Raw genomic sequence first — 24,974 nt, 5'->3', positions numbered from 1 at the left:
AAATGTATGTCATCTTTAGGCAGTCTGTTTGCAGTAATTTTATCTTTTATTCTGCTGATTCCTTATTTGGTTCCAAAATGCTCTTGTAAGTGGCTTTCTACCCATGGAACTCAAAACAGATGCAAGGTGGCATGAACGTTTATGGTAACAACCCTCTAATCTGCCTTTTTTTTTGCCATTTTGTTTCCACTGTGGTGTACAATCTACAAGCTTCACCCCAACATTAATTCCAAATGTGCCAAAACATGACAGCTAATGTTTACTGGATGTAATTCCAGTTGTATGAGCATGTAGGAAACTGAACAATGGAGCGTTTGCTATGGCAAATTTTGTGTTTGTTGTTCGTACGTTGGGAGGAGAAGACTGCTACTAGACGAGGATAACAGAGTGCAGGAAATGTGGCATTTGTCATCCTCTGAATTGTCCTCTCCAAGTTTAATGAATCAGTGTTGAGCCACAGTTTTTCAGGGTCACTCAGAAGTACCTATTCGAGAACAAGTACTTTTCCCCCCATAAAATGTCCTCTGTAGCTACAGTTCTTGCAGTCACATGTATAGGTTATGGCAGTATTTCTATGGTCTTCATAGAAGCCATTCTACTAGAATAAAAAAAAAAAACATGAACTCAAGAAGCACAAATAATACTATCCATAAAAATGCAGTATTCAGTTATCCTGTATCACTGATAGATTAAGATTATTTGTAACACACCAAACTGTAAGATAATTACTGTAAAATTCAGCTAGTTGGGATCATTTTAAGTGTGACTAAACCTCCAGTCCCTGAAACAGTATAGTAGCTACACTGATGCAATGCTGCAACGGCCAGTATAAACTACATCTATGGTCATAGCTTGCTTGCTAGTAGCTCAACTAGAAAATGCATTTGTACAGTCTCAGGAAATGTACTATATTGGCTTCAATAAAGGTTAGCAATTATCTTAGTCCAAGGAGAAGCGAGTCCTCACCAATAAAGGCTTTCAGTTCATTTAAGTGACACCTGTTACAAGATGTTATGTAAAAGCCAAATTTGTAGTCTCTTGGAAGTTGTCACAATTCATGTTCGACCAATGTGCTTTTTCAGGGCTAACACTGATTATTAGTAGTTGCAGAAACTGAATACTGATATTTGGAACCAAAATGCATTTGTAAAAATAGAATCCCTGCTGTCGGATGTTAGAATACCACAAACTCTAACAAAAAATCTTTGTTGAAATGCCTTTTTTAACATTTACATGCCTCAAATAAAAGAAAACTTTTCACTATTTCTACCTCTATGCTGGCAGGCTGTTACTTGTGACATGTAACTGATCAGATAGTGTTCACATTAAGAAACTACAGATAGAGGGAAGCTGCAATATTAAAGGCAAAATAGCATCAAGCAACAAAAAAAGCCACAGATAATCTGAAGAATGCAGAATATCTGTGTTGTAAAGAGGGCCGGAAAATAGGAGGCTGTTTTTTAAAAGTTTTTTTACTAACAGCAAATCCCCAAAAGGGAAAAAAAAAGTAACAAAAGTCACAAGAAAAAAAAGTACTGTACAAGAAAACTTTCCCAAATTGCTTCCTCCTGTTGCAATACACTGCCTTCTGAACCAACCATTCCCTCACTTCTCTCCCAGTGCACTCACATATAAGGAAGCAGGTGTGTCTTTTCAGGTTAAACTTGCCAATCTATCATCCAATCATATTTGAGAACCCACCTACTCAGTGAACCAATTAAATAGCTGCTCTGGAGGCACGCCCACTTCTCAAACTCCAGGATAAGATGGTGGCCACAAGGAAGAAACTCAGGTAAACTTCTTAATAGCAGGCTGTGCTGTCTTTAGTCAGACAAATAAATTTAACCTTTAATTTTCTCTGTAGTTACAGCACTAAATAAGTAAACGGATAAAGAAAATGGAGTGTGGTTCATGCCAACCTCTTTACACACATTCCTCCATGTGGTCAGGTAGTTTTTTCAGATTGTTTATCTTCTACTGCAGCTGTTTTGTCCTTATTTATCTCCGCAGTGAACTTAAAAAGAGACCCTATGAGCTTGTTTTCAGTTGTCTTTAATGTATTTCCTGCGTAACACTTTAAAGTCTAACCAAACACTGCAAACTGACTTGAACTACGGGGTTACAGGCTACAAACAGCTCATTATTAAACGGACTCTCTAGAACTTACACTCGTGCTCTAATCAAAAAGAATGTCGACGTTGAGTGCTGGAAAGCTCGTGCTTTTCATACTATCGACTCTTAAAGAGCGCTTTGCTTTCCAGCAGAAGGTTGAAACTAAATTGAAGGTGCAACCTCACTAATAAGGTGCAATGGCTTCCTGGATTTCTCCCTCACTGCTTCTCCATCTCATTGCATCTGCTCACCACCACGATCACACAGATGCTTTGCACCATCAGCGTCCAACTGCAGCTCGCTTCTATTGCGAGCTTTTACCGGCTTAATTGTATTCATCCTACACTTATGTGCACAGAGCTTGTGTTTTAATTCCGAGACAAGATTTAGCAAAATTTCACTCGACCAGACTCCAATTAAAATTAATGTATTCTGATCAGCGTTTTCTGTTTATTTGCCTTTAACTTGTCAGGAAGCGGCTATCATCTGTTTCATTTTGCTCCCTTTCTCATTTCAAACTGTTTCTGCATTGTTAGGAATTTGGATATGGTGATGTAGCTTCCAAAATAAAAAAAAAAAAAAAACGCATTTCAGAATGGCATTTTCCGTAAATTAAGCAGACACTCTTGGTTTCAAGCTGGCATTTGTTTCAATTATCTAGATGGAGCGAGAAGCTGTGCTTTTCCTTGAATCCTTTCCTGATTGGATGAGAAAACCAGATGGGAAGCAAAGCAAGCAGAAACGGAGAGCAGAGGAGTGGCGAGGAACGGCGTTTACAGCGGCCGGGACAAATCAATTACAGGTAAATGCCACATGCACCAAAAGAATGCAAAAAGCCCTTTGAGTGTAGTTTTGGAGTCGGTCAAAGAAGCACACATTGAGTGTCTGCGACCTCGCGAGGAGGAAATAAGAGCTTCTGTTTCTGTATTTCACCTTAAAATAAGTCAGGGTTGCATCTTTCTCAAAACTGTTCAGTATATGTGTGAAAGATTACACAGAACTCCACAGAAAAACCAACAAATTAAAGCAAACATGCACTTGTATCCTGTGGGATTTGCTGAATTATTCCTGGATTACCATGTTTCACAAACTCCACAACCCTTAGCAGGAGCAGCAGCCTAATTTAAAATTAAAGGAGAACAAGCTTCAGGATGAGCTCAAACCTGCCTCCTCAGAACGCCAAAATTTCGCCCTCTTTCTCTTGTTTGTGTGGCAAGTGAGTCCACTTTCTTGTTGCTAATACCCAATTAGGGAGATGATTATTGATTGAGGTGTTGACAGTTGACCGCTAATCTCCCCTCTCTCAGGATGAGGCGATCGATAGGTGAGTGTAATGAGCAACCTGCTTTCTCAGTGCTAATAAAGAGAATTAGATTCAGGCTTGATACATATTTGCAGAACAATAGAAGAGAGAGGAGGCCATGTGCGGATTTTTATTTTTATCATGCACGAGAAAGCAGAACAGCTCGTTTGTGCCAAAAGCCATTCGAGGAGCCTCTGTTCCATACATATCCATAAGCCACCTCTGAAGTTTCAGTCCTGTGCTTATATTAAAATTTTTTAAAACCCTTGGGCGCTTATAAACAAACAGTGATTAAGAGCGAAGGTAAGCTAATGCCACCAATTGCTCCAGAACAGCAGGATTGTGGCTAATTATTTCCAGAAGGCAATTTTCCTCCCCTCTTCCACTTTGTTTTACCAACTTTGCGATGATGAAAGCGGCTCGTGAATGAATGGCTGTTGTGTTGCTGACCCATCAAGGGCAACTAAACAATCAAATGGAGCAATTGAAGGTACCATTATTGAAAAAAAAAAGAAAAGAAAAGGAATTTCCCGTTCAAGGACGATACAATTGTTCTTGACATGTGGGTCCTGCACTGTTCCTGCTTTGATTAGACTTAATGCCTCAGCAATCCTTTGCAGTTTTGCCTCCTTGTCCTGTGAAATCCACTTTATATCCACACGGCTGTTTTGGTGTCATGTTTGCCTCGTGGTTGTCACTTTTTCCTGTGTGCAGATGCTACGCTGCGCCATGATGTGGTCTCTGTGGGCCGCGGTTCTGTTTTCAGACACCGTATTAAAATGCAGAGGAAACTTGAGGAAATATGACACATACCCCCAGCACATTAAATCTCAGACTTCTTGGAGCTTCCAAATATAATGTAAAATGAGAAAGGTAGGCCGTTGCAAATATAAAATCTGTCTACATGATGTCTTATGGATAAATAAAGCCAAGGAGGCCTCTTTTTTTTTTGCTTTTTATTATTCAAGTGCACTCTAGATACGATGCTGCATCTAAATAAACTTGTATCAAAGCTGCATTAGTCAATATTTTACAGCCACAACATGCAAATGACAGCATGTAATGTAAAAAGTGATGCTTGAAGTAACAAATTCACTGAGAATCCAGAGTTTTATCGCCTTTAAGCTCATTGTTTTGGTTTTAGGGCTCATAACTTTGTTGGATTTTGTTCACTTCTGCTGCTGTCACATTGCTTCCAGTACAGCAGGCGGCTCATACACGACACCGATAGAGAAATCTGTTGACTATTTGAAGCATCTGTTGTAGAGCAGCGAAAAACATGACATTTTTTGGAGACTGTAGTGATCATTTATTTGGGTGATGACTCCAAATTAATGTCATGTAATGGAAGTTTGTTCACATGTTTACCATATTAGTGAAGTAATACGTCAGTGTTGTGGGTGACAAAAGTTATTTATAGAAAGATTTAGTTATTTAAATATACTGCTACTGTGTAACTGGAAGTGTCAAGCAACTGTCATTATTTACAATTTCTTAAATTTTTTAATCTGTTGGAATTTCATCCCAGTTAAAGAATGGACCCATCAAAATTAGTAACAACTTTATTTGTCTAGCATTCTTGAAAAACAGAGTTTACAAAGTGCTTAACGGACACAGCAACAAAAAGAAAAGTATATTCAGGAAGACCATTGAACAAAGAGAAAAGAGCCAAAAGTGGAAATATAGTTAAATGCCATGAAAGATTTTCAAAATAAATCAATTCAACAACACCAGACGAGGTATTAAAAGAACCAAAATTAAAAAGTAAGTGAGGAAAGAGTCCAAGTGGAATAAAAGAAAATGGAGAGTAAAACAATAAACGCAAGGCTAACATTCATGATAATAGTAAATAAATAAAATAAGTTGGTAAATAAAGGGTTGTTAAAGCTGCACTAATCAATATTTTACATTAACAGCGACTGACTGTGTACAATGTGGTATTGATTGTAGTAAAAAATTCACTTTAAGCTCACTGTTTTGAATTTAGGGCTCATAATAGTAATAATAATAATAATAATAATAATAATAATAATAATAATAATAATAATAATAACAACAACTTTAGTCATATCGCACCTTTTAAAAACAGAGTTTGCAAAGTACCATAAAGGACAAAAATATTTTTTTGATGAGTCCAAACAGAAGAAGAAAGTAGAAAAAATGGAGTTAAACAAGGTAAAAGATTTTCAAAATAAATCAATGTAACAAAACCAAATAAGACAAAAGAACCAAAATTGACATATCCAGTTTAGGAAAATGACTAAGTGGAATTTAAGAAAATGGACGGTAAAACCATAAACACAAGGCTAAAAGTAATAGTGGTATTGGTAAGTAAAATAAATAAATAATTTTTAAAAAATTAAAGAAAATATGCAAATCAAGGGTAAAATAGAATAAAATGAAGAAATAAAACACTAAATAAGATGAAAAAGATCAATTAGATGAAAAAGCCTATAAAACTGTGTTTTAATAAGTGCTTCATACAAATGTACGCTGCAGGTTCAGCTAACTAGAACAAGAGGAAACCGTTCCTGTTCATTTGCTGTTGGTTGATGTGTCCAGCGTAGTTTACCTCAAATTACCGGAGCTTAGATGCTGCATGTGCTTTGCTTGCATGTGATATCGTGTACTGTGGTGACGACTAAACTCGCTCTGACAGTCGCTACACACTGCACACACACTCTCACCATCTGGCAAGGTTTTGAAATGGAACTCCCCCATTCAAGAGGCCTTCCTCCGTCACTGAATGATTCAAGAGGGACTTCTAATTCACTGTCATTCATCTGAAGGCTGCAGCGATTGAATCTGCAGCTTGGGTTAGGGTAACTGATTCATAGGGTCAAATAAGACAAGTTTTGTTTCTCCTTCTTCTTCTTCTACGAGTACTGACGAACAAGGTTATGGCGGATTGCAGCCACCAACTGGAATAAGTGCGGATCAGGACTCTTGAGTGTTCATATTTCTGGTGATAAATGACAGGAAAGAATAGAACCTGCGTCAACGGCATAATTCTTTCAAGTGACATTGCGTCAAAGCATAGTGCTAACGTAAACAGCCCAGGGTTGAGAACTCTTGAGGGTTGATTGGCTTTTTTTTTACTGCAATATTGACCAAAAAAATTGCAATTACCATTAAGCAGCTGGTAAATCGTGAGTTTCCAACTTTAACCACATATTTTTTGCACTCAAACCTGAAAATAATGGCACTATATGAGGATTTTTTTGTGTGGTTTTTATTATGGTCATATGTAATACTTATAAGAGACAGGAAGAATCAGAAAAAGGTGAAAATCAGTGCTTTTTTTAAGTCAGGATGATTTTTGCACAGAACGTGTAGCTGTGAAGAGGTAAGAAAGCACATTTTTTTTCTCAACCCGAACACTATTTCATTTTATTTACGACAGAGGCATTAATTTAAATCCAGAACAGATGAGATGTTAGTTTCTTGTTCTCCAACAAACTATCAGATGCTGAAACCATATCAGAGAGAGAACCAATAAGTTCTGTTTTATTTTGAAATTTCAAACTGAGTCATGTTGGATATTTTTAAAAAAAGCAGACTTTTCAGAATAAGACGGCACACTTCCTTCTCTTCCAGTTATCACTTCCTGTCTATGTTTTCTCATTTTCACTTTTTCAATTATCAGAGGAATTTTTAGCTGTGAAATTGGGCTCAGTATGTATGTTCATTTGGATGGAATTCATTCAAAATGAGAATTAAACTTTTTTTTTTCAGTTTCCCTCAGATTGTGCACAATACTGACAGAGAAATCTGTTGAATATTTGAAGCATCTACAGTATAGCAGCAAAAACATGACTTTTTTGGAGAGTGAACACCATAGCGATCATTTCTTAAGGTGATGACTGCAAATAAATGTAATGTAATGGAAGTAAATCTTCAAAAAAAGAAAAGGATGTTCAGGGAGACCAATGAACAAACACCAGCGAGCCTACAGTGGAAAAATAGAGTTAAACATGGTGAAAGATTTTCAAAATAAACCAATACAACACCAGATAAGATAATAAAAGAACTAAAACTGCCATATCCAAGTAAGTAAGGAAAAAGACCAACTGGAATAAAAGAAAATGGAGGGAAAACATGAAAGCAAGGCTAAAATTAGTACGTACAGTATGTTCATTTGGATGGAATTCATTCAAATTGAGAAATAAACTCTTTTTTTCCAGTTTCTCTTTTGAGGAGAACAAAATTTGAGGAATTGAGGAAGCGCTACGTTAATCACACGACTACCCAAGAGCAGGCAGTGAGGTAAAAGGAAGAAGAAGTGGATAAAAGGCCTGAACTTTTACAAGGCAGAGGTGAGAACGCTCATGTAGGAATCCAGACCCGGTGGACCCTTTTTCAGAAGAGTTTTCCTAATTCTCTGTTGTGCAGCAGAAACGTACATTAACAAAACCCATCCTGATCTTCGCGCTGTAAACAAATAACTTACAAGTCAACACTTTCAACTGGGTTAGCGTGCACTTTTCCCCCCGCCTTTTAAAGTTTTTGGACTTTCATCACTTGCCAACATCAATGGATGAGCCTTTACAGGTACGCTCCTCCTGCAGGAGAAAAAAAAAAACAACTTTGCCTGCTCATTTGCAAAGCTAGGTTAAGCTTATGTAAAAGAGATGCATTCCGAGGTACGTTGGAGGCTCCGGAAACAAACATTTCCTCCCCACCTTTCTCCCCCCACCGACAGCCGAGTGACAGCTATTTAAATGCAAACTGTCATTAACAAACACAACCCTGCGCGACACCTGCTTTAATCACGGCAACAAAGGCGCAGCAAGTGGCCGAGCAGGAGCCCCCTCTCCGTGTGATATTCAAATGACGGGGCGGCGCAACACACAAAAACAACAACATCAAAGAATGGGGCTGAGCGGAGGGAGAGAAGATACGCTGCGGCGTGTGCCTCCTACCACCACCGCTAATCAGCTTCATTTTTTAAAAAGTACGAAGGGCTGAAAGTCACTAAATCGCTTACACCCTCAGAAGTGTGTGAAATTGCGGTGATTACTTCAACTCAGACTTTGCGTGGCGGCAACACTTTCATGCAGCATTAGCGGGGCGACCGTACAAACGCGCTGTTAGAGCGTGTTGCAGCTGAATAGGGCCGTGCAATCTGCAGCGACGTCAGGTGTGGAAACAGGAACACTGAGGCGCTCTAGTCTGGTAAAGTTAGCGCGTTTTGTGCTGCAGTCCTGAACTGCTTTGCTTGGACTGCGGCCCGACGCGTCTCGGCTGTGGTCCCTGTCTTGGGTTTGTTATTGTTGCTGTGCCCGCTCATAATTTAAATGAGGAAGTCACTGGGCTGTAACATCCTTCCTGCCCCGCCAAGGCACTGGGCACTTGTAACTGATGCATGGCATTTGTTTTGATCAGGTTTTTTTTTTTTTTTTTTTTATTCCTCCTTTGCACAACTTCCAACAGCTGTATTTGCAGCAAATTGTTTGTCCCGATCACAAATTTGCACAGTTTGAGGTCAGCAAATGAAGATAAACATTTTCTCGCAGCGTTTTTATTCCATCGTCGGTTTATTCCTCGGTGGAGTGCGGCTCCGGCAGGCAGCAGAAATCTGCTGCCACTCAGGAATATTCCAGGGACCGAGCCTAGACACAACCATGTGTTTCTGTTTTTCTGCATTTGTTTTTTTTCCCCCTCGTATACAAGCCCCTCTTGAAACTCAACATTTGGATGATATAATCCACCAAATGCTACCCCCGTATACAACATGCTGAGGACAAATCATTGCAATTTGAGCACATCTGGCGAGAAAATGAAGAAGAAAATGAGTGCTGTCCCACCTTGGCTTCCCCCCCGTGTTTGCAGATCTTCTTCCTCTGCAAACTGCATCAACTATCAAACGCTGTTTCACACATTTAGCCAGTAATTTAAATCTATATGCTTACAGACGGAGCTGGAGGCTATTTATCAGTAAAAATCCACATCACCGGCCGCTGTAATGTGCCACGTTTGATTCACGTGCGCCGCTGATTAGACTAATTCCTGGAGTGAATCGTGCATCTGGGCAGCAGATCGAGCGGCAGAAGACACGTGCACGGGTGTCGATGGCATCACTACAACTTTGGAAAGCGATGTAACTGCAATTATTAGACATCTGGTACAAGTGCAGGAGAGGATAAATCAGGAGCCACTCTGACTAATCAAATTTAATCACACAAGCAGCCTACTGGATGTAATTAATGGTCACAGCGTATAACGTCTATCTGCTACAAGCTGCTGCCGATTGTTTCCCATAAATGTTGTAATCATATGCAACAACATGCTTGGTGCTCGTATGTGAAAGTCACGCTCCAGAACAGCTAATTGTGAAGATAAATAAGTATTTACTTAAGTGAAGATACCGATACCAGGAAAAAAAAGCTTTAAATGCTCAATTAAAATTCACGCATTTGCAGCCTTAATGGAGTGATGAAGGTTCTGAAGTATCAACAGTGAAATGTACTTAAAGTATGAAACGTAAAGGCCTCTGCGATGGATATATTATTACGTGGGGAATTATTACACTGTTAAAAATGATACATCAATGTTTGAGGGTATTTTGATGCAGAAAATTTAAATTGCATCATATGGGTCATTCCAGAATTGGAGGACATTTGGGCTTCAGCATTTCTGAAAATAAACCTTCTCTTTTACAATTTTCTGCTACATATTCAACAATAATAGATAATAAACGATTGACTCAGCTTACACACTCAATGGTGCAATTTTTATTCCATGTTTTATTTGTTGTTTGTTAACCATACTGTAATCATAGGAACAGGGTTGCTAATCCATGCTAATGTTAGCTAGTAAGTTAGATATTTAACTTGCTGTTACTGCTGACCAAGAGGACAAACTTACTGATGTAAAAAAGGAAAAAGAATTTGTCTTCTCCTGATAAATCTACCATTCTTTTGGAAAACTGCTTGATGATGTTAATTCCAGTGCAGCATGTGATTCACGTGTTTTGTCTTCTTCTACCAGCTAAAAAGGTTATGCTAACAGAGTTGTTGTAGGACACACGTTCCATGCATAATAATTATTTAAAATATCATTTTGGTTAAAAAAAATGTTCCCACAATTACAAGAGATATCAATGAAAAAATAATACCAAAAAAAAGTGGAGGTTTAGGTTTCATTTTAACTGTTTGATTTGAGATTCAATTTGGTCATCAGAGGGGTGTGACAAGAGAAAACTCACTTTAGGGGGAACTCCAGACTTTTTTGGTGTTTTAAAAATATTTTTAAACATTCTTCTCTCCTAGTTTGTATGCATATTTTGATATTTTTGTACATGGGTTATTTGAAATTTGATGGATGTGACGTAAAATGTCCTCCAATTGTGGAATGACCCATATAAACTGTGGGTTTAGTCCACAAAATACATGTAAAGGGTCATGAGGTCATTTATGGAGTAAATAAAAAAGGGAAAAATAAAGTTCCACTACACACATTTGTAATAATTTTTGAGCCAATTTTCCAATCTTTGCAATTTTGAATGTACTGAATAGCTTCAACTCTTTAGATCTTATCTAGTTATTTCAGGTGAAGCACATGGGGAGTCCTGTTGCTTTAAGCTTAAGTGGCGAAAATCACTCATTTTCATCTAGAAGTCCTCTGATTGGAGAATAAAGTTGCACATTCACAACTTATATTCCAGCAGGCTTATCAGTAGTTACTTATTATTAGCAACTTGCTGGGTAAAGCACTGCTTCATTTAAGTCCAGCATTAAAATTATTCCATTGCTCTTATACACTTTTCTACGTGTATGTTAATACGTTTTGTATGTGTTTTAACCACTTTGGCTGAGCTGAAAATACAAAAACACAAATATATTTGTATAGCATGGTTGCAAATCTACTGAATGACACACTTGTATGTTAACCAAAGCTGCCCAGAGTGCCTGCAGGAGCTTTACTCATTGTAACTATAGATTAATGTACTAAGATGTTACAATTGGTAATGCAAATGATCACATTGTTGTTCAGATCACAAGCAAACTAACCAATAATAGCACAGACTGTAAAACATTGCAATAGAATGTGGTTTATCCAATGCATATTACTACATCTCGCATACTTTAAGGTACATCGCAGTGTATTTTGGTGCATCTGAGCCCTAATTTCAGCATATTTAAGTGCACTAGATGAGCCATATGCAGCGTAGACACACGCTTTTTCAAACACAAAAAAAGCAGTTTTCTGCACTGCCTGTCTCCACAGAAATCTGCATGTGTGTTAAAGATGTCAGCAAATCACATCCGCTTTCTTGCAGGACAAATTTAGTTTGAAGACATGCAAGAGTGTCCCCGGTGTATCCAAAAACAAAAGCAGCTCTCCATTGTAAAGGTCGCTGCAGGAACTGTGGATTTAGTGCATATTTTTAGACGTTGTTGCGTGGATGATGAAGTGCTCACACTCAGGTATGGAGCATTAATGTGAGCGGGATTAATTGTAGCTAATCTGGAAGAAGCCTTAATGCGAAAAGCTAGTAAATTTGCAAAATGGACAATATTTCTCTCTGAAATGTGGTAAAGTGAAGTAAATTTGAAATACTCGACACTCGGTTAAATCTTATTTTGCTAAATATACTTCCACTACAAGGAAATAGGTTTACTTTGCAGAGTTTTCTATGTATGTAAGAAGTAATCTGGCCTCAACCCCAACTTAAAACACTGCTCGCTGTGGAAGCTCTTTACACTGTGAGATTAAGACCTTCAGTGTGCACAGAATGCCCGAGCCATGACAGTGAATGATGGTTTTATTTAAAGTCATAATACTTTTAATAAATGAAGTACAGGGTGCACTGTGAACTCGTAAGGCGTGATTAAATACTCCGCTCCCTCGTTAATTAGATTCCTTCAGGTGTTAACTGCTAATGCCGAGGCTCCCAAAACGCACCGGCGGTGAAGTCTGAACGGAGACGGCAGACTGTAAAGAGGCCTCCCTCACGCTGTCAGCAGCAAAAATTACCTTCATATCGGCCCGCGCAGCTTATGAAGCCTCGATCAGATGAGGATTTGGAGGGAGCTTTACCTTTCTGCTAGAAAATCCACCACATCCACGAACGAGGCGATCCAGGTGACATTTAGCGAAGCAACCGATGGAAGTCAATATAAAAAGCATTGATCTGTGCTGGGCAATTAACATTCCAGACGATGAGGGAGGATTTTTTTCTTTTTATTTTTGAATTCACAGCCATTGTCATGATTTATTTTTTGACATTTCTTGCACACTGACGGCAGGGTTCATAAACAGCTGTCAGAATTACGCAGCAAAGCTCCAGGGCTTACGTGGATCGCTGCTTTTCTTTGGCAACATCGTGGGACATAATATGAATATATACATTCAGAATGGAGACGAAGGGTTTAATTTTAAGCTTTTTTCATATAGAAATCATCTCGATAGTCAAATCTGGCGGCTGTACAGTTCTAAGGTTGGACACAGGCATGTATGGGTTCAACTTAACCCTCCTTGCTGCATATGAAACAATAAATAGATGTGTTCTTTCAGGTGGAAAGCATCAAGCAACTCTGAATATTGAATAACTGCTTTTTTTTTTTTCCTGCATGGATGTTGCATTCACACAAATCCTCCTCCTCCTCCTGCTTTGTTCCCGGCACCTTGAACTGTATTAAACTCTGCTCTCTGAACTCCATCACTGAACTCTTTGCTCGAGTGTTTGTGCCGCGTTTGACATGATGAATGACGGCGTCGTCTTTTGTACATGACAGTGAGTGAGGGACGAATGCAAAATGAGCAGGAGGTGCTTTAATTCGAACCACCGCCGGGCGATCTGATACCCGGGTGTGATACAGTTTATTGTGGATTTTAATATTAATGTTAAATTAATATTATATTATAATGTCTGAGCTGCCGAGGCCTACAGTGACTGAAGCAGCAAGGTCTTCTGCATGAGTAACCCTGCAGTCTGACATAACCGGAGAACCAGGAGACTGTCTAATAACATCGTCTTCATATTCATGCATGGATTCTTTTTCCCTAGCAGTAAGAAAAAGAACCTTGAACATCAGCTATACCCAGTTCCTTCCTAAATGAATTTTACCACAACTCTGGCGATGAATCCTCGGTCACAAACAGCTGTTCTGCATCCCTCCCCATCCCACACACTCCAGTCCTTGATGCTTCAGGTCTCAACCTTGGCTCCCGTTCAAGTGCATGGGGTTTGCTCATTTCATTTAGACTATTTTATTTTTTATTTTTTTGGCTATGAAAGCCAGTCAGACGCCGCTGCTGATTGCAGGGAGGTGTTAAGCACTTCGGGGCTGATTGATTTTTGCCAACAAGGTTAGAAAGAGTGAACTTTGAAAACCTACACAGGCTCAGCGGTAGGCCAATTACCGGTTTTGATTCGGGAAAAAGCGCCAAGGAACCTCTCTCTTTGCCTGAAATTAGTGGGAACTTATCAAACAATGTGTCAAAAGCAAGAAGAAGAAAAAAATCCTTGACATTGAACCTTCTGTCTCTGATTGAAAATTTTGGCTCACAGAAAGCGCGTTTACACAATCAAAAACATGCGCTTCTTTAAAAAAAAAAAAACAGTTATTAACATAAAATCCAGATATTTTTAGCTCCCTTTCCGTCTCTTACCTCGAAAGCAAGTGCGACTTTTTAGTGAGATTAGAGAAGTTGCTTCATAATTCCATCTCCTGTGACTTCTATTTATACTTTTTAGCAACATATATTATTAAGCATCAAAGGGTTTTGTCAGCATATTTATAATAATTTTCATTGCATTTCATTATTTGGGGGTAAGAGGGAAATGGGAGTTCTCTCGTCCCAAACGTAAAGGAAAATATTAATAACTGTTGGTCACTTTGCATGCTGCTGTGGGCTTAAAAGTCCCCGTGGACGAGTGAGCCGAATGCAGGGGTAAGCAGCGAAACATTCCAACTGCATAACACACTCCCTGTTAGTGCTTTAGGTGAGGAGCCTTTTTCCTTTTAAGTTTTTCATTTTCGATGATGGATGAGCTTCTAAAAAATGTGAATCATGGCTGAAGTGAAGCTCATGCGAATCTGCCCATCCGTCTTTTCACCTCCGCGTTGTTTGTACTGTAAAGCAGGTTGCATCAGGCGCTTTCAGAAAGCAATCAAATGAAATCTGTGAGATGTTGGTTTTATCTGAAGCCTTCCATTTACCAAACTCCTGTAGAACAAATAGAAGTGAAAGGCACGAGGTGGTTTAGTGCTATTGGATCATCTTAAAAGTTGAAAGAAATTCACCTAAATCCATGTTACGCTGCGTTGTTTAATTGTACAGCTAAAGGTGCTAAATCACCACATTTGGGGTTCCAAATTTTTGAAAATTAACCTTTTCTTTTGCAATTTTCTGCTACATATTTGTCAAAACTAGGTAATAAACTATCCAAGGCTTGACTGGCTCAGCTTGCACATCAATTGTACAATTTTATTACTTTTTGCTTGTTTTTTTTGTTAACCCTACTCTAACCACAGTAACAGGGTTGCTAATGGATGCTAATGTTAGCTTTTTCTCAGGAGTAGGCACTAGATATTTAGCTGGCTGTTACTGCTGACCAAGAAGACAAACTTAGTGATGGAAAACAGTAAAAAGGATTTGTCTTATCCTGATAATAGAAGATGTACTTTTGCTCTACTCATTCTTTTGGAAAACTGTTTGATGATGCCAACTCCAGCATATCACGTGATTCACTGTTAGGTTTTGCTAATAGGGTTGTTGCGGGACACTCGTTCCATGCATAGTAATTATTATTTAAAATATTATGTTAATTGAAATTTTTTCCCACAATTACAGGAGACATCAATGAAAAAATAATACCAAGAAAGGAGATTTAAATTTTATTTTAACTGTTTTATTTGAGATTCAATTTGGTCATCAGGGGGTGGGATAAGAGAAAAATGACATTTTAGGGGGAACTCCAGACTTAGTTGGTAATTTAAAAAGTATTTTCAGACATTCCTGTCCCCTAGTTTTTTTAGATTTGGTCTCAGGACAAGTAAATTTACACAACATCTGCCTGTTTTAGTATTTTGTACATGGATTATTTGAAATTTGATGGATGGGATGTAAAATGTCCTCCATTTCTGTGTCTGCTGTAGTTTTATAGTTAAAGTTATTATAAAAAGGCTGCTTAGTATGTTTGACATTGTGGTTTCAAAGATATACACTTGAATGCAATGGTAATGTGATAAACATATGTTTAAAATGTAATAATTTGAGTATGGTGTCTGTAAACTTGCTAGTAAAGGTCTTATCTATAGCAATATTTTGCAAAGTGAACATTTTCCTCAATGTTTGGGCCTCTCACCTACATACAAAAGCCATTTTATGCCACTAAAATGGTGATTTTTTTTTTTTTTCAAATACCCTCCAAAGTGCAGAATTCATAAACTCTGGTTCATGTGTATCTGTGTGTGCAGGTAAAACTAAAAGTTTGGGAAGCTGTGAGATTCCTGCACTCATATTGTTGACTTGTGTAAAGCGCCTGAAACGACAACAACTATGGCTTTGCTGCACCACTTTACCACCACACGACAAAATTTCAGTTTGTTCTTCTCTGGTGTTGGAGATATTATTGATGTAAATTAGCCCAGCTTGCTTATTAAAACAAATGTAGTCATTTGTGTTTTCTTGGAGATGTTTTGTAAAATGGTGGTGTGGACAGAATTAGTTATTTCCTTATTTAAGAGGCAAGAAAAATAACTATTTATGTGAGCAAAGCTGAAATCTGCTAATTGTCAGCTAAGACACTTTAGCTACTATGTGCTACTCGTGCTTTCTGTCATCTCAGTTCCTTAATTTGTGTGCACTGACTTAAAAAAACAAGAAAATGAAGAAGTTGACACATAAATTAAACCAAAATGAGTAAAATAGCCACTTGGTTAAGGAAAAACTATCAACTTGGGTGTTAAGAAAAGTTATTTGGGCTGGCTGAAACTTCTTTTGCTGTATTTCAAAGTGCATGGATTCATTTTACATTTAAATTTGAAAGCACAAACCCAACAAATAACCACGTTTTGGTCCCAAGATAACCTACATGCATTGTGGTATGGTGGTACTCCCATACCTTAGGGTCCTTATGGGTACACCAAGCCCAGAAGGGTAGAAATAATGTGTGCTGGACACAAAAAAAGTCAATTTCTCTTGTGCTGTGGGCCCATTGAAAGCCCATTTTGTTAGTATAGCATATTTTACAGGTAGCATATGGACCTGCCTTGACCACAGAGCTTATTTAAAAGGTGCCACATACCAATAATGGGCCAAAAGAATCCCAATGAAGCCTGTAAAAGCTGTTTCAATGCATCTAAATGTATTTTAAGCACAATTGATCATCTATATCTGAAAGAATGAAACACAGTTCAGTGTAAAATCAGTCTCAAAACTTGCAATAATTATGAAACGGCAACAAAACAACAATCCTTCAAGGCGCCATACGGCATGAACAGCAAACAGCTACGAACTCCTCTGAAGGACGAACCGGAGCATCTAAGACTTGAAACGTTTACACACAATTAAACTGCTGCTCGTCAGTCTGCTTGTATCAGATGTTATTGCCAAATATATTTAGAGAAGTTTATTCAAATATTTGCTTTAGACGAAACGCTGTACAAATTAGTCGACATGTTCAATATCATTAGCATTTCTGAGAACCATTTTAAATATTTAGCGTCCAGAGAATTTGTCACTTTTGGCAGAACTTAATGTGGAGACTGAATAATGAATCGACTATGTTGTGCATTATTCTGGTCAGAGACTGTAAATGTATACAGATACTGTTTACGTTGGTTAATTGTGTGAGTTTTGTCTCAAGTACTGGGTTGACACTCCATTTAATCCATTAAGTAGGTTATCATAATGGTCTGTGCAGAGGTCAGAGACTGTTTCTCCGCCATATTTCAGCTATTTTCTCTCTGTAAAAGTGTCCCATTTAGGTTTTTTTTTTCACATCCTACATGGGTAACTTTGGTACTAACCTGTTTAAGTCATGTTTTTATGACACATTTCTCAGAATTTGCCTAATAGGATCCATTTAGACCAGACAGGTTGGAGTCAAGGTTGCTTTTTTTGTGGAGTCGTTATCTACAAGAAATAAGTAGAAAATGTGAAGCCATCAACTGTGGCATCCGATGATGTAATAGTTAAAATTGACATTTTAGGACACCAGCACTATAGCAATGTTAGTTTCTTACTTTGTATTAGGAGTTTATATGCTGCAAAATGGTTTCTGTTATCTATAGTTGCACATGCTTAGTTTCACCATAAAACCATTTGCATAGGCGGTGCATTTCTATCTTGGGTTTCCCTGATACTGTACATACTTTCAGGGCTCCCTATAACACACAGCATGCAAGAAAAGGAGTCCAATCTGAGAAAATACCCTGAAAAGAACCAGGGAGTGAACTATGCAATCATCATTGGGAGCCGTTGCTTGGGGGACATCGAATCAGATTTATGTGAAATGATTTAGGAGATAAAACCAGGATGTTCTACATTTTGGCGTGTACATATCCATTTATGTAATTAACTAGGAGTGCTCCCGTTAGCGACAACGGTTAATAAGCTCCAGTGGGAGCGTGGGGAGGCAGGTGAACCCGTGGCCCCGGAGATGTTAAACACAGATGAATAGATGCCATAGCACACACACAGCCTAGTAAATCAGATAAAATGAGCAGTGGAACAGGACGCAAATGGGCCTCACGGTGAAAACTCAATATCGCATAAATGGACAGGCCTCTCATAGATATTGGAAACTGGTAACCTTGCCACTGCGAGCTCACCTTTTCTATTGCTCACGCACCCCATGTACATTTACGGGCTTTGCCTTCCTCATGGCCATTTTAGCCTTCAAAACCTTTACATGTGCAGGCTGGCCATAATGGGCAGTTGGCCAAATTAATGTATAATTTTTATAGCTCAGGTAGCAAGACAGTGAAAACAATATATTATGTAGTCATCTGTGGTGCTTCTAACTGCTACATAGCTGCAATCAGCTGAGGATTCTCTCTTCAGGTTAGAGAAGGCGGAAAATGCAAGGTCACAGGTTTGATTTTCATTTGGAGGAGAGACAATGACCTCCTGAACTCTCTGCCTCTTGTGAAAATACAAGCTCAGGTAAATAGACAGTTTCCATACAGCAGTTTTACAGAGATTCAGTAAATCTGGTTGAAGCACGACCCATTTAAATCATGCATTTTGTGGTATATTCCTTTGAGACACTTGACAGTTCTTTACAGCTTCCTCTACCTTTTGAATGAATCTCAAATGGCTTCTTCTATATAAGTCTGGCTATTATAGTTTCTTTTTTCATACTTTTTTCTGTTTTCTCACTAGCAGGAGAGGCCTTGTCTTCGTGTTTCCAGTCTTTTCAGAAAAATATACATTTGTTTTCTGAGCTTGGTGCAACTTTTAGTGTCTTCCCTCAGCCTTATCTCCCAGAAATTATGTTTATATGGTAATAAAATGTTATTCTCAGTAACGTTGTAATGAAAAGCACAACCTCTGACTGAATTATGTTCACAAGCCACTTTTTTTGCATGTGAATAGAGCGTCATTTATGAACTGCACCAGAGCTGCAGGGATGTAGGTGGATGGTGGGCGTACAAAGTCCACTTCAGCACCTGAGTATGAGGTTTGCAACCAGACTGTGGTCTGGTTCAGGCTACAAAGGACTTTGGTTGGTGTTGCGAGTGATCATCAAGATCATCCCATTTTATCATTTTGTAGAACTACAAGCAGATAGTCATCTGTTGCAGTGATTTTTGGCAGAAAGCAAATGGAAACACATTCTGGTGATACATTCCGTTGCCACATTGCTAGATACATTTTGACATTTTCTTATTATGCGAATGAAAAACATCATCTGGTTGTAGAGTTGCATCTAAACAATATTACTTGGAAACAGGGCTGTTTGAGAGGATCATAATAAATGATGTTTTTTGAAACATTTTTAAGGATTATGTATCTCTAAGTTGCGACTGGATCTCCAAAACACTTTATGACAAATTTTGTTATATTTTTTGACAATATTCGCTTTCGCAATAAAATATCTGCCAATAATGTAGCATTTGAAGTACAATTGCCATTTTTGTAGGCAGTGCTTGGTTAAGTTTTGGGATTGATTATGGTTGTGGTTGAGCAACGAAAAGTGACTTAAAGTACAAAGTTTTTATGTTATTCAAATTTAAATAAAACTCATAATGCTTCCAGTTGTGAATGCAAGTCATACCAGTCAAAAACACTGAGTGTTTCCAGCACTGACTATATATAAAGATGAGCAAACTCTCCATGATGCCACACATTGTTTTTCTGAAGAGCACTTTTGGCCATCACCATCTTGGCGATATCTGACTCTCCCGAATTCCCAGCTATTTGAAAAGTTCACTCATCTTTCTCAAAGTGGCCACTTCTTTAATTATACACAATTTTAAGCCTTAATACAAAGTAATTGGGTGAGTTGTATAAAAATTCACTTCCTGTACAGGTGTCCTAAAGAGGGCAAGTAGCTCTAGAGACCAAAACTATTTTAGAACCAGGCTGTAAACAATATAATTCCTGCTATAAAGTTGATCATTTTAACATGAAGGTCTATGGAAATTGTCTCACTTTTTGAGCCAGCCTCAAGTGGCCATTTAAGAAACTGCAGTTTTTGCCACATATATTAAAATTTTTCAGCCCTTGAGGTTTCCAGTCATACCTCCTACTAGCTGTAGTATCTCCACTCACCCCTGTTTCTCAGAAATGGCATGTACAGGTCAGCAGTTATCATAAATTATACACTGCGGTAACGAATATGCAATGTGGTTTCATATGGTTGCAGGCTTCTATATTCTCTCCAACCTATAGCACTGTGTCACGTATCATTAGCAAGTTATTTTACACACAAATGCACCAGAGAGAATAGGGAATAATTAAACTGTTTGATGCCAGAAATATCCATTTAGAATCGTAATGCAAGAAAACAGATCTGAGAGCGTGAAGGGAACTGAGCAGGAACACATTGTGACTGTGACGGCCGACACACTGCAGGTCATATTTGATAGAATTACACTGCAAATTTAAATAGGTTTTATGCCTAAATTTGCTTAGTAACGAGCTATGACCAACAGTTTTGTCTTCCTTAAAGGACCGCATTCATGCATTACTAATAATATTCAAAATAAAAGCAAGTTACAGATTCCAACATCAGATCTTCTATTTAAGTGCCATAGTGTAAAAATACTCTGTTACTAGTAAAAGTTATGCATTTAAATTTATGCATGAGTAAATGCACAAGAAGCATTAGCATCTAAATATACTTTAAGCAGCAAAAGCAATGCACTTATCATGCAGAGTAGCATATTTCAAAATAATTTACATTATTGGATTCTAATTATCGATGCATTAATGCATTCATTACTTAAAGGTTGGAAGTGGTAATTTAACTACTATATATAGATTTTCTGGTGGATAGCTCACAAATTTCCCCCTGTGGAAGAGTAAAAATTTGAATTAATCTATAATATTCCATCATAATATATTTTGAATTATTAAACTAAATTTGTGCCTCATAATTGTACTTAATTATAGTATCTGAGTAAATGTACTTGTACTTGCCTATAGGTCATTGTGTTTTTTTTTTTTTTTTACAGTGTCTTTGCTTGTAATTCAGTCACATCTCGCAGTTTTTATGACCCTCGTAATTAATAAATGGCTCGAATCTCTCCGGCGGAACTGCACTTACATTGTTGTAATAGTAAAATAAATTCCTATAATAACCCCATAACAATGAACGTATCAGAAAAGTATCTCCCATTTAAGTCGGTCCTAATTGCATGGAGTTATGGTCTATTAGATGGGGTCCAGAATAGCTGCACTTGGCACTTTTATGAAGTGGGAAGGTGAGATAGGAAGTGTGGGAAAGAATGCTTTTCTTGGTGTTTTTTATTTTATGAGCTTTCCAGTAACTTTGGGCCAGACGTCCCCCCTAGCCTTGCCCTTTTACTTTGTCTACTCAGTCCTATGATTTTAAATAATGTAACTCCCATGTTTTGCCTTTTAGCACTGCTCTTGTACATCATAGTTGCACAGGAAGAGTGCTTGGATCACCAGTCACTGTCACAAAGGACTTTACTGCACAGCTAAGATGGATTTTTTTTTTTTTTTGAGCAATGTCACCTTGATGGAATCACAAGACTGGAGTTCAGGATTTCTCGGGGACTCACTGTACCACGTTATGTTTTGAGCGCTTTCATGTGGCTTGTCATGTAAGGTGTCAGCTAACAATAAGACTTCAAAATGAGGAGGAAGAAAAAAGAAATATAGTTTCTGACTTCAGGTGCACGGAGAGCTGCTGCAGGCGCTCATCCTTTAAGCAGCAGTCGGATGAGACGCTCTCCCCAATGACCATTAATGTAGAACAAGAAATATCTTCTAAGTTATGTGCTCTTATTTTGGGAACACAGCGCTGATTAGCATACTCTCCCACTGCACAAGTCCCTTCGGTGGTGTTTAGATGATTAGCACGCTGATACATTTTCACAGTTTTCTTTTTTTGTTTTTTTTTTTCTTTCCACAGATTCAATAAAGTCCAGTTGCCTTTTTTTCCTACACTCTCAAGTCCATTCTCTGGCCCCTTCTCACTCTTCCTCCGTCCTTCAGACCGCTCATCTACGGCTCTGCGGTGGTAATTAACAGCAGCGTTACATCTCGGGAGATACTGGGAGCTATGTCAGAAAATTAGGCTGTGGAATAATGAGGGTTGAGGGACATGTACTGTACTGCAGCTCCGTAGCGCTGCATTGAAATCAAAGGACTTTCGCTGCTAATTGGAGAGGGGTTAAACTGTGCTTGGCAGCCTCACCCTTGTCCCGAACCCTCCGCCCAAGTCCACCCCTAAGAGATGAATGCCTCTCTTTTTTTGCTGTAATTTTGCGTTTCATTTCCATACCAAAGTGTCTCTTCTTTTTCCTCCTTTCTGCAGTGTTGAGACACCAGTGAGCTAACGCTGACTCTATACGGGGCCAATTTATACTACAAGAAATTATTTCTTATTCTGATTTTCCCCGTCTTTTTGAGACTTTATAGGCCACCCAGCTAGGTTGTTTTTTTTTTGTTTGTTTTTTTTTGAATGGTTGCAATTATCTCAATGGCCTCACAATTGACCATAACATACACACAGTATAAATCAATGCAACTCTCCTTCATTTGAGCCAAATTAGCACAGCACCAAGAGGAGACGCCTTCCCTCCTCCTGCCTCTCCCTGTTTACGATGATGGCATCAGCAACACGACACTGTATAATGAGCACAGCCATGGTCCAGTGCTTGGAGGAATACAGTAAATACACTCTCTCTCCACTGCGTTTGGGCTTGTGCAAAGCAGCTGCACGGTAGCACCGAGGACAGCTGCACGGCGCCTAATTACAAGTCAGCAGTTGTATTTATGTGTATATTTAAGGAGAAGTCAAGCCAAATTGTGTTCCTCGCTTGTGAAATCGGCATACGCTGAATCAAAAACGCATTGATTTAGCGGGCCGCTGTTTGTTTTTGTCACACATACTGCATCCAGAAAATAGCATCTGTGATGAATTATCCTAATGAACAAGTAATATATTTCAATTAAAGCTATGCTTTTAGTTACACTAACGTGAATGATGTATAATAAAGTGATATTAAAGGAGATTGGGACTACAGAATCATTGGCCACAGCAAGACATCACTAATGAAGCATAATGACATTGTAAGAATATGATAATTATACACTAACAAGTCATAAATAGTATGTTTGTTGATGTACTGCAGTGATGTTTGTTTTTCTGCCCTCATATTATCATACGCTGAATGACAACCGAGCTGAAGATGTGTTTTTAAGTGCACTCAATAAATGCTTTTGAAGCTTTGCACTTGATTGGGGAAGGAACAAAAGTTAGCTGTGCAATGTAGCATAGTGAGATACAAGCGCACATTAGCATGCTAGCTTCAGGATTAAATATGGTGGAAATACAGCAGCATAACTACATGTAATTTAATGCTAATTTTAAATACAGTGTTTCCATATAGGTGACTTGGTGGTCCAGTGGTTAGCACTGTCTGGGCTTGACTTTTCTCCGTAGAGTTTGCATGTTCTTCCTGTGGCTGCTTGATTTTTCTCCGACCGACAACCTCCAGCGCTAGAAAACTGCTGTTCTTTGAATGGCCACTAGAGGCTGTGAGCCAATGAGCCAGTCCCCATAGAAGACGCCCAACTTCACAGCAGAAATAAACATGTTTATAGGGTAGTGCAAAATGTGATTTTGGTCTGTACAGCTTTTTTCCCTGTGAATGACAACTGTACGGGTGGTAAACTTGTAGTCAGCTCCTCCATTTGAATCCTATTAAGGCTTAAAGTTAAGCATGATAACAAGCATGGTCATTTGAAATAACATGAGTCAAAGCAGTCTTGATTAGCCAGATCATTCTGCATTACAGAATAGTTCGGCTGCGCTTCATTAGCAATCTGTTATGAGGTTAAAAAAAATAAAATAAATACTCTGGCTTTCAAACAGCCATAATCATATTGGGCGAACCTGACCAAAGGTGGCAGCTTTGGAGTTTCCTCAAAATATTGGCAGAGAATTTTGTTTTGGTGAGACATCTGCAAGCAGTGAGGTAAGAACTCAGGTTAAAATGATTAATTTACTGGCAATAAATAGCATGGCTTCTTTACTTGCATGATCCAAATCCTCAAAAATAGGAAGTCTTCCGTGTGGTACGATGCTGACCTGGAGATTATTGTTGTTGTTTCTCATATTGAGGTGGATTTTGAAAAAAGTAACTCATGCACAGCAGAACGGTAAGAGACAGCCTGCAGCCTATCTGGTGAGTCAGACCAGAATTCAAGTGAATTTTTCCTGAAAAGTACATTCAGAAACAGCTGGAGTTGAAACAAAGTGATGCGAAACTGAAAACAGCCCTTAAGACACTGTAGAACGCAATGGCAAAAAGGCAAAACACGATAAAATGCTATAAGATACAACTCAATAGGGGATTTGAGGTGGGTACCATCACAGGGCAGTCTAGGGCTCAGACATTTACATTTATATGATATTACATTTACCTCAGCTTCACTTACACTCTACCTCTTAGCTTATTTTTTGGATTAGCTGGTAGTTAGGAGTCTGGAGCCACCAAACCGAGCTTCATAACCACTCTGGAAACCTTTGGGTGACATTACGAAGGGTTTGTATAGACTCAGTGGGTTTCTCCAGGTTCTTCTGACATGTGTAGTTGTGCATGATTGCCTTTGTGTTAACCTTGTGATGGACTAGCAACCTATTTCCCACAGTCACCTGAGATAGACTCATCCCCACCAGGATAAAGCAGCTATAGCTAATGGATATACGGATGTTCTGTATCTTGGAGATCTTGTTCATGCTTCAAATATGCATCTTTTTGCTCCACAAAGTCTGCAACCTGTTCATTATCACATCCTATGTCCCCATGAATGCACAAGTTCAAGGTTTTCTCTTTAATTTTGATTCGTCTAAAAGGTTGCTTCAAGTTCACAGGCACTTATTGAACTATTTTGACATATT

General features: G+C 38.5%; 1 protein-coding gene across 1 annotated transcript in view; it reads left to right on the top strand.

The window, feature by feature from the left end:
- The first annotated feature begins 2,755 nt into the window (after window positions 1–2,755).
- Window positions 2,756–24,974, top strand: part of LOC111587678 (cadherin-7) — a 177,015-nt gene continuing 154,796 nt past the window's right edge. Inside the window, exon 1 of the mRNA XM_035942691.2 lies at window positions 2,756–2,914. The gene's annotated coding sequence lies outside the window, so the exon portion shown is untranslated. The remainder of the gene's footprint in view (window positions 2,915–24,974) is intronic.

This window comes from Amphiprion ocellaris, chromosome 22, assembly GCF_022539595.1.
Source record: "Amphiprion ocellaris isolate individual 3 ecotype Okinawa chromosome 22, ASM2253959v1, whole genome shotgun sequence".
Lineage (NCBI taxonomy): Eukaryota > Metazoa > Chordata > Actinopteri > Pomacentridae > Amphiprion > Amphiprion ocellaris.
This window is presented reverse-complemented; position numbering and strand designations above follow the sequence as displayed.